Here is an 8,902-nt window from a genome sequence, read left to right as displayed (position 1 = left end):
AAATAGGAGAGGGAAAATGCTACATTGACATTTCAACAGTTGATGTCGATACTTCGTCAAAGATCAGTAAGGTAAGACTTGCATACCAATGGCAATCCTAATTTGGTCTGATTTTTTAAAGTCTTTAATTCTCAGATCTTCTATATTACACTATTATTCAACTTGCTCTTATATATTAATTTGAGGGTTAACGAGTATTACCCCCCATTAGATGAGCCAATTAGGATTTCCTCCCCACTAGATGGGAAATTAGGGCCTCCCCTAAATACACACAAAAGAAAGTCAAATTTCAATTCCACTATCAATTCGATCAATTCTAATTGCCTTATTTATTATATTGTCTTATTTATTACATTATTAATTTATTTTTTCATTTTAATAAAACAAAATGGCATACTCAAGCCATTTTATTATAATAGATATAATAAAATGTGCATTCAATGGCACATTATTATAGGACTCCCAACAACCTTTTTTTTTGATGGCTGGCTATTTAATTGCATAAGACGTGTTATTTGGTTCAAGAACTAATGTGCTTATCTAACTTTATTTGCCCTAATTTTTGTGGGTTGTTGATTTGTTTAGATAGCTAGAAATGTTTAACGATCTATATTACTTCAAGCTTCCTTACAGGGAACACCAAAACGTTGAATGTCCGGTGTTGGTGGATTTTCAGTGCGACTTTGAAACCCCTTATTTATCTTTCATTAATATATTTTTCTATTAAAATTTTATTTGAACTATCATTTGGATGAGAAATTAGGTAGTTATTGGAATGCGGTTGTGATCCTTTTGGATATTGGATGTTAAATTTCAAAATTTGGTCAGTTATTTCATCTCTAATCGTTGGTTATACACACTAAACAAATTTTGGTGTTGTTAAGTGCCTTGAGTATATTCAGACTAGGGGATCGGATTAATCGAGCAATGATTGCGTTGCCAGGCTATGGTAAATCTCTCTCACTTCTCCTTTTTTGTTCTTTATTCTATGAAGAGTTTGCCAATAATAGATTTGTTTACTGCTCATTTGTGTGCGTGTACCATAGTCAAGGTCAAGGAGATTAAATGGGAGCCACCTAACCAACAACAAATGACAATTATGGCGTAGCAGGTTTAGAAGTGATATATAGAGATCGTGATTGCCATACTTCAGGTGCTATGCATGAATATTGGTATTAACACAAACTCTGTTCGTGGCTGAGTGTTTGGCGATTTTGAAGTGCATCGAGGAGCACGTCCTGAAAGGGTGCGAGGAGACTATGGGTGGAATAAAACTCGTGGGCTACTCTTGTGATGGCATATGGATTTTCAGGCTCTTGTAGTTAGTTAAGCCTAAATGGTTAAAGTGTTATAGATTGCTAGAATTCTCTTTTCTGTCAAGTACCGGTGTGAAGCCAACTTTACGGCTACCACGCTCTTCATCTTCTCAGTATTCTTCACCAATTTTGAGGAATTTCAATTCCTCAAACCAAATATAGCCTAAATGAATTTGAATAAATTCATCTTGACTTCTTATTGTTTAATAACGACTTGAAATTTGTTACAATATTTGCACATTTTTTTTCCCCTTTTATGCTCGGAGTTAATGGCGTACAAGACTTGCAAATGTATTCCATAGAAGAACTTGGTGATTTTGTTAAGTAGATTGCAGATGTGATGAAGAGTGGAATTCTAACCCAAGAGAGCCGAGCATGTCTTTGAAGGCGAGAAGCAATTTCTGCCCCTGCTCTACACCAAGATATAATTCAGTTAGCCCGGTCGGTTTTGTCGACATTTGCTTCCAAGTTAAATTAACAGATCTTTTTTTGTGGCTAATGCAAGGTATTTATCTGTAATGCTACACGTACAAAAGGAACTTAAAGTGCTACATGCCACCATGCACACCATTTTGTAAATAGAAATGGCATCACAACAGAAACAAAACATTTACTGCATATATATTTTTTTGCTTGGCAAGTTTAAATTATATTAAAAGGTCAACAACCTGCCCTTCTAAGGTTCAATCTAAATATGCATGCACTATCTAGCTACTCCCATTCATAAAGGTTCTTTAGCCTTGATTAACATTTACTGCGTATTGAATGAAACACAATTGGAATAAACCATGCAACTTCAGTTCCATAATTTTATCAAACGAATTATGAAACCTACTTAAGTGGTTGCTAGAGAAGACAAGTCTATACTCATTACTTAATTCAATAATCTAAGAACAACCAGTGGAACACGTACGCCTTGGTAGTTCATGTTCGTTCTATCCTTGGGGATCTGAGTTAGGTGTGCGTCGGGATCTGTGTGATCTCTTTGGAGCTTTAATCATTGATTTAATGGACATTTATACCTATTCCATACTAAATATACCAAATTAATCAATATTTACCAAATTAATAAATATTTGTGGACCTGGGCTGTGAAACGCCCCAAATTTGCTACGCGAAATTGCACCGTCTCTGCTCGCCTCTCTCCTCCTTCATTCCCACCTTCCAAGCTCTCAAAGAAACGGAAGCAGTTAAAATCAAAACAGAAAATGACTATCCTCAACCCTGAGTTAAATGTTAGTCATTCAAATTACCACATGCAAACGTTTTATTGCTCGAGCCAACTTTTGACTACCAAAGAGACAAGAACCACTTAAGCAGTTCTTTTTCTTAATAAGTACTTAAAATCCCATTTTCGTTTACTTACGGTTGTTATTTTTTTAAATTAAAAAATTTTAAATGAAAATGTTTTTTTGACCCTTGGGGATTTAATATAAATTTACACTATAAATTTCCGTTACCATTTGGTTATTAGGGTTTTTCTGCCAAAAGCAAAACGGCTAGATACTTTGTCACTTCATTTGCATCTACCACTTCATTAACTTCTTAAACTATCCATTCTCCTTAAATCTTTCATTCCAAATTATCGATAACTTCTTCCCTCCTTTCCATTTGGTATAAATTCCCTTTAAATTGTTTGTTTGGAACCTTTTAGAAAAAACTTCAAAAGTAATGCGAAATAACATACCCTATCTGTATTTCTTTAGTGGAATGTTCATATTATATTTAACATCTTTATCATCTAGTTAAGAAATTCTGTTTACCTGCTTTATTAACGTATTTTCTCAGTGTTTGTTTAAGATTTTTGGTCAAAGCTAGGTGTTTGAACCGTCAGTGATCGACTTTAGTCAGGCATCTCTTCTCCGTCTCTAACCAGCAAAGTCTCAGGTAAGTTTTATATTACAGTTTACTTATTACGTATCCCATGGCCTTCTTCGTCGGCCACGCTTGAAGAAATGAAGTTTTGCTTTCTTTCTTACTGTTTTCCTTTATGTTGATTGATGTTGTTAGTCCATTTTTTCCCATGTCCAATAATGATTGTCGTCGTGAAACTTTGATCCAGTAAACGAATTCGGTGTTAGTCCAGTGTTGCGAAATATCTATAGAAAATGACAATATGGTAGTTGATGCCACTTTCGTTGAAATTTGATTGATCCAATTTGCTTGACCACTAGGAAGATTTTTTTTTGAAGTAATGAGCAAGCACTGAGACAGAGAAAAGTCTCTACGGCGTTATGTTTCTGCAAAGTATCTGCTGTTATGTTTCTACCATTATTTTGGTTAAGGAAAAAGCCATTCTACCTATTGTAATGCTACACTAATCAATATTATTCTCAATAGGAAAGAACTTACCTTTCCTGATATTATGACCGAAAAAATTGACTCAGTAAGTATTGCATAGTTGCGGTTCATTAATGTTTTTATGCAGTCTTATGTTGACGAGTGTTAGGCCTTGAATCCTATATGATATCACCCACGTAAAAACTCCACGCAGATTTTTCCGTCTTCCTTTGATACCTTCACAATTTCTATTCCAAGCCCATGATCAATATCCATAGTTGCTTCAGATTGACCGAAAAAAGTGTATTTAATCATTTATTATTTCACATTAATGAGAATATCTAATTTTATGGGTTAGGCTTTACAGTATATCTCACAAACCTCAAAATCTTAGCCTGGAATGAATCTTTTCAGTGGTAATGTATCATCTATTTCTTTAGAAAATATTACGGTTGTGACATAAATATTTGGTCTCAATTTAGAAGACTTAAGCGGTTTAAACTTACATTCTATATTTCTTTACTTCAGTTCATAACATGCTCATTCGGGATTTCTCACTCCACTCAGAAGCTTTATATGCATTCAACGTTTAGTATAGTCGTTTAGTGATATTGGAATATTGGTGTTACACCTGCTGCCTGATTTTTCTGTGTGTCTCACCCATTAAGGTCTTTTTAGTATTTCTTTGAATTTGCACAAGAGTTAATTAGGAAAGAGTCCTGGAGCATGGTCTTCAAACTAAATGGGTCGAAGTTGAACTAATACGTACTGAGCATGTTTTAAGACATAGCTGCTTATAAAACAAATGCCATTTTTGTTGCTAAAAAACCCCGTAAAAAGCTATCTGTTTATATTTAACCAAGTATTAAATTGGTATCTCTAATTTATGTTAAAAAAAAAAACTACATAATTGATGACCCTCCTAATGATCATGATTCTACCACTGGCAAGTGAAGAAGCATCTTTCTTGAAAGTGGAGTAGTATATACTTCAGCAACAACATGTTAAAATACCTAATTGAAGTAGCTTAGTTTTCCATCTTTTCTAACTGTTGTTTTCCCAATTCATGTTCTTTGTTTGTTTGTTCTAATTTAGATTGGTCCCTTATAGGATGAGCTTTGTTTCACGAGCTCTTACATAAAAGTTGTGAATGGGCCACAAAACATGCTTTGCTACGCCTTCCAACTGTTATGTTATTAGAAGTAGCGTAACAGAGTTAGTACAAGAGCTTCCTAATCTTTATAATGATGCATGCTACTATACTTAAGACCCTTTAGAGTAACTGTTTTTCCTATTCTTGAAACTTTTACAATACCAAGACCAAGTTTACAAACTGTCAGCCACACTAACGAATGCTCGCCAATAGTCACTCAGTTTTTCAAGCAAATGAGGAGGTGAATAAGTGCACGTACTTCCTCATCATATAATTTTTTGTTCTTATACTCTTTTACTAATATGCAACTTTTAATTAAGAGAAAAACAATTGTAGATCAATTTAATTTCATAGAATTCATTTTTCTACTATATTTGTTTTTTTAACCATTAGTGTAAATCAAGAAATTCAATGAATGGGGGACATGTGTACGGTAGATATCGTTTTGAAACCCCTTTGAGGCTAATTCTCATTGACACCGTTAAGATTTATTTAATGAATTAAATGTTTTGTAAATGAATTATTACATTTGGAATCCCAATAGTTATCTTTAATTAATTGTAGCTCTTTAATCTTGACCTCCTAGCAAACTCCCTATTAGCCTGCATCCTCCTCTATCTTTTCAGTTCATGTTCGTCCTATTAGAGTAAAAGTTAAGTAAAAAAAAGTACAAGTATATTCGTTGTAGTTGGGTACCTTATGCTTACTCAACTTGCCGAATTGTTGTGAGGTTTTATTGCACCTTGGTTCATTACAATTTTTTGGTCCTGGATGTAGGTTAGAGACGCCGTCTTTTTCATATTTTTCCCATGAATATAGGATTGTGAATATCAAAAAAGACAATGCTTACTACTTGTTCACCGTGTAATATATATTTAAACTACATATACATTTCCTATGCTTTCAAATGATATTGAGTTGTAAATTGCAATTTTTTAGACATCAGGTTGTTAAGGCAAGGTCGGATTAGGTTGAGATTTTGTTAGTGGGTAGACAAGTGTATGGTGGATATTGAAACACCATTGTGGAGTCGAGCGCATTAAAACCAACATTATGGTGGTTTTCCATTTTTTCACTTTGTTCCTCCTGGTTTTAATGTTTTAAATTTACGTTGTGACTCTTATAAGTGCATGCCATGTTTAGTTAGTTTCTTTGTAATGTTTATGGTGTATGTATTTGATTTATGTTTGATCAGTTTGCCAAATAGTTATGAGTTTTTATTGCGCCTTATGCTAATCGTTTATAAAACCGAGACGGATATTTTTCCTTTTGAATTTTAAGGCATTTTGACACATTTCCCATTTTCCCAGTTTAACGTATTGAATTTTCTAAATAATAGCTTCTGGAGAAAATGTCGAATCAACAATTCACCGATCTCGACAAACTTCACACTCGAACGAACCGGTGGAAGATTAGGGTTCGAGTCACACGAATGTGGAAACCAATTAATTTGAAGAAGAATTGCACCATTAGCATTGAATTTGTAATGCTTGATTCTAAGGTAATGATTATCCATTAGACTTGGGTGAAAAAAATATAATTTTTTCGGAACTAACACAGTATGCTTTTTCATATGTTAAATGATATGTCCTTTACTAAGCATGTTGTATTTACATTTTCCTAAGTTTGCTTTTTCTATTCTCATTACAACTATTCCGATAATATAAGTGAAACATTTGGAATACAAACCACCGATATACAAATTTAAAGGGACACCATTGACAATACAAGAAGGATCGAAACATTTAGTCGCCGAGGAGCAATTGACTTATTGCGTCATGTGTATATGTTTGAAGTAAAAGATTACAACTATGAAGAACTGGTAGAAAAAAGACAAAAGCTTAGAATTGCAAAACGAAACATCAGTCTAATTAATCTATGTTTCAAAATTGTCTGAAAAAAGTCATCGGGTTTGCGTATGAAGCATTGAGGATTTAAAATCGGGCAAAAAAAATAATTTCTTACGCAGATATTCAAAGAAATATAGGTTCTATTATTCATAGTAGAATATTACACTATGTTAGGTTCAATTTGGTTTTTTTTTTTTTTGGGAAGAACTTCTTTCTATTGAGAGCTTTTAGTAAGTCAATTATGGTTGTCAGTTCTTATTCCAGTATGGCAAGTCAAAGGACACTTTTTTACATGGGATCACAAGGTGTACTTGTCTTTAAAACATAATAAGCAACTCCATTCGATATATTTAGTGCCTAATAACCAACCTTGCCATAGGCACGGGTTATACCTAGTGACAAAAATATCAAAGCATTTACTCTTTGGAAGACTTTGAAACACGAATAGACGATGGAGAAGCCAAAATTGAAAGAAAATATTTTGTAACATCAAAAGCTGAAAACAGTTGCCAAATCTTTTTTGTAACACCGTACTAGTAAAGTAGGATGGAAAATAGTAGAATCCTAATATCATGTTAACAATACTAATACGAAATCCTACCTTCTTACGTTTAAATCAATTATTCTTACTCTCAAAACATAATCATGCAATATAATGAGTAAGGATTCGTTCCACTCTTAAACCTCAAGACTTAAATAAATTCAACTAATCAAACTCAAAAGGAACAATGGTGAGAGTAATGATTTGATGTGAAATTTCTATTCTACCATTCCCAACAATTGAATCTAAACAAGACATAATATAAAGATTTGAACTTTATTTGTTTAAACTCAATTCGAAACTACTCATGCAATAATTGATTTAAACTAATAGTGACAAATACTAAATCAATGAATTGCAATAGATGTTTAATGGAAAATGAAGCTAGATTATCAAAAACAACTAACTTTATTAATCTAATGAAAAGTAACAATGATTCAATAATCTATATTAAAACAAGGTATGAAAACTAATTAATTAATAGGATAAAACTCAAAACTAGATCTAGATCTATCTTTTTCTAACCCTAAACTCCATTAACATTAGCTTCCTAACCTAATTTATTTTCTAACCTAACTATCTACCATTAACAAAGAGCTAAGCTTTTGTTTTTATATGTTCAGATCCAAAAATCGTGCATGGGCTTGGAGCCACGTTTTGGGCCAGAGAATCAGGCCCAAAACCCAATACTTTTAGTCCAAAAAGGTCTCTTCAGCTGCAGTTGACTTCGACAGACTTTTTGTCCACTTCTGCTTTCTGATTGGGCCAAGGCTTGGACCATTGGAAAGCTCTTTCCGAGCCGGTCGTTTTGACGTAAGGTAGGCCCAATTCCGAGGTCTGAGTCCAAAGATATGGTCTTCGGAAGTTCTGTTGACTTTGTGCACTGTTTCTGCCCGCGTGGACTTTGACTTTTCATCTTTTGACCGGGCTTTACAGAGGCTTTGTCTCCTTGAAATTGGCCTTTAATCACGAACTCCTTAGCAACCGACCTTTGCTCCTTTATCTCGCTAAAAGTGGCACATTTCGCACATAATGGACTTTGAAGCCCGAAATGCATAAAAACACGTGTCGGTATTAACTCTTACTTATTATTCACATAATTGGTCTAAAAGTACGATTGTTAAGGGGTTAAAACTACAGTTTTGGGCTCTTATCATTCACCATTATTTGTACATTGAATTAGAAATGTTTATGTCATTGACCAAAACACTCTCCTCTATTCAACTCTACAACAAGACATGTACATTATGAAAACTAGCCAAAATGCATGTGCTCTGCACGTGGTTCAAGGTATTTAAGAGTACATGCTCCACTTTCTAAGTAATATAGGGGGTGGAAATCTTTGAAATTGGTAGCCAAAAGCCATTACAATAAGAACTTGTTCTTTATTTTCTTAGTATATTTTTTTGTTCAATTTTCCAAGGTATGGGTTTCTAAGGTTTGGTTTTGAAAGTTATCTTGCTCCACATGTTTGAATGGGCCTGTAAAACTTGGAAGGTTGCTAAAGGGCCAAGGATAACTAAGAAAAAACTGTTAGATGAACTTCGATTGCAATACATCCACTTTCCTGCGACAACACCATTTCAATGGAAAAGAGGTTTTCAACATCATAAATATCTTGATGAATATTAAAAGATGTTATTTGAGAAGATAAAGTCGGAAGTAAAGAACATACTAATAATAAAAATTCCAAACATATCCATTTTTACAATTTGTTTCTCTTTGTGAAAATGTAAACAAAAAATACCAGTTGAATATATTC

Source organism: Coptis chinensis, unplaced genomic scaffold (genome assembly GCF_015680905.1).
Source record: "Coptis chinensis isolate HL-2020 unplaced genomic scaffold, ASM1568090v1 utg1407_pilon_pilon, whole genome shotgun sequence".
In the NCBI taxonomy this organism is placed as follows: domain Eukaryota; kingdom Viridiplantae; phylum Streptophyta; class Magnoliopsida; order Ranunculales; family Ranunculaceae; genus Coptis; species Coptis chinensis.
The sequence above is the reverse complement of the archived record's forward strand: the minus strand, read 5'-3'. Positions refer to the sequence as shown.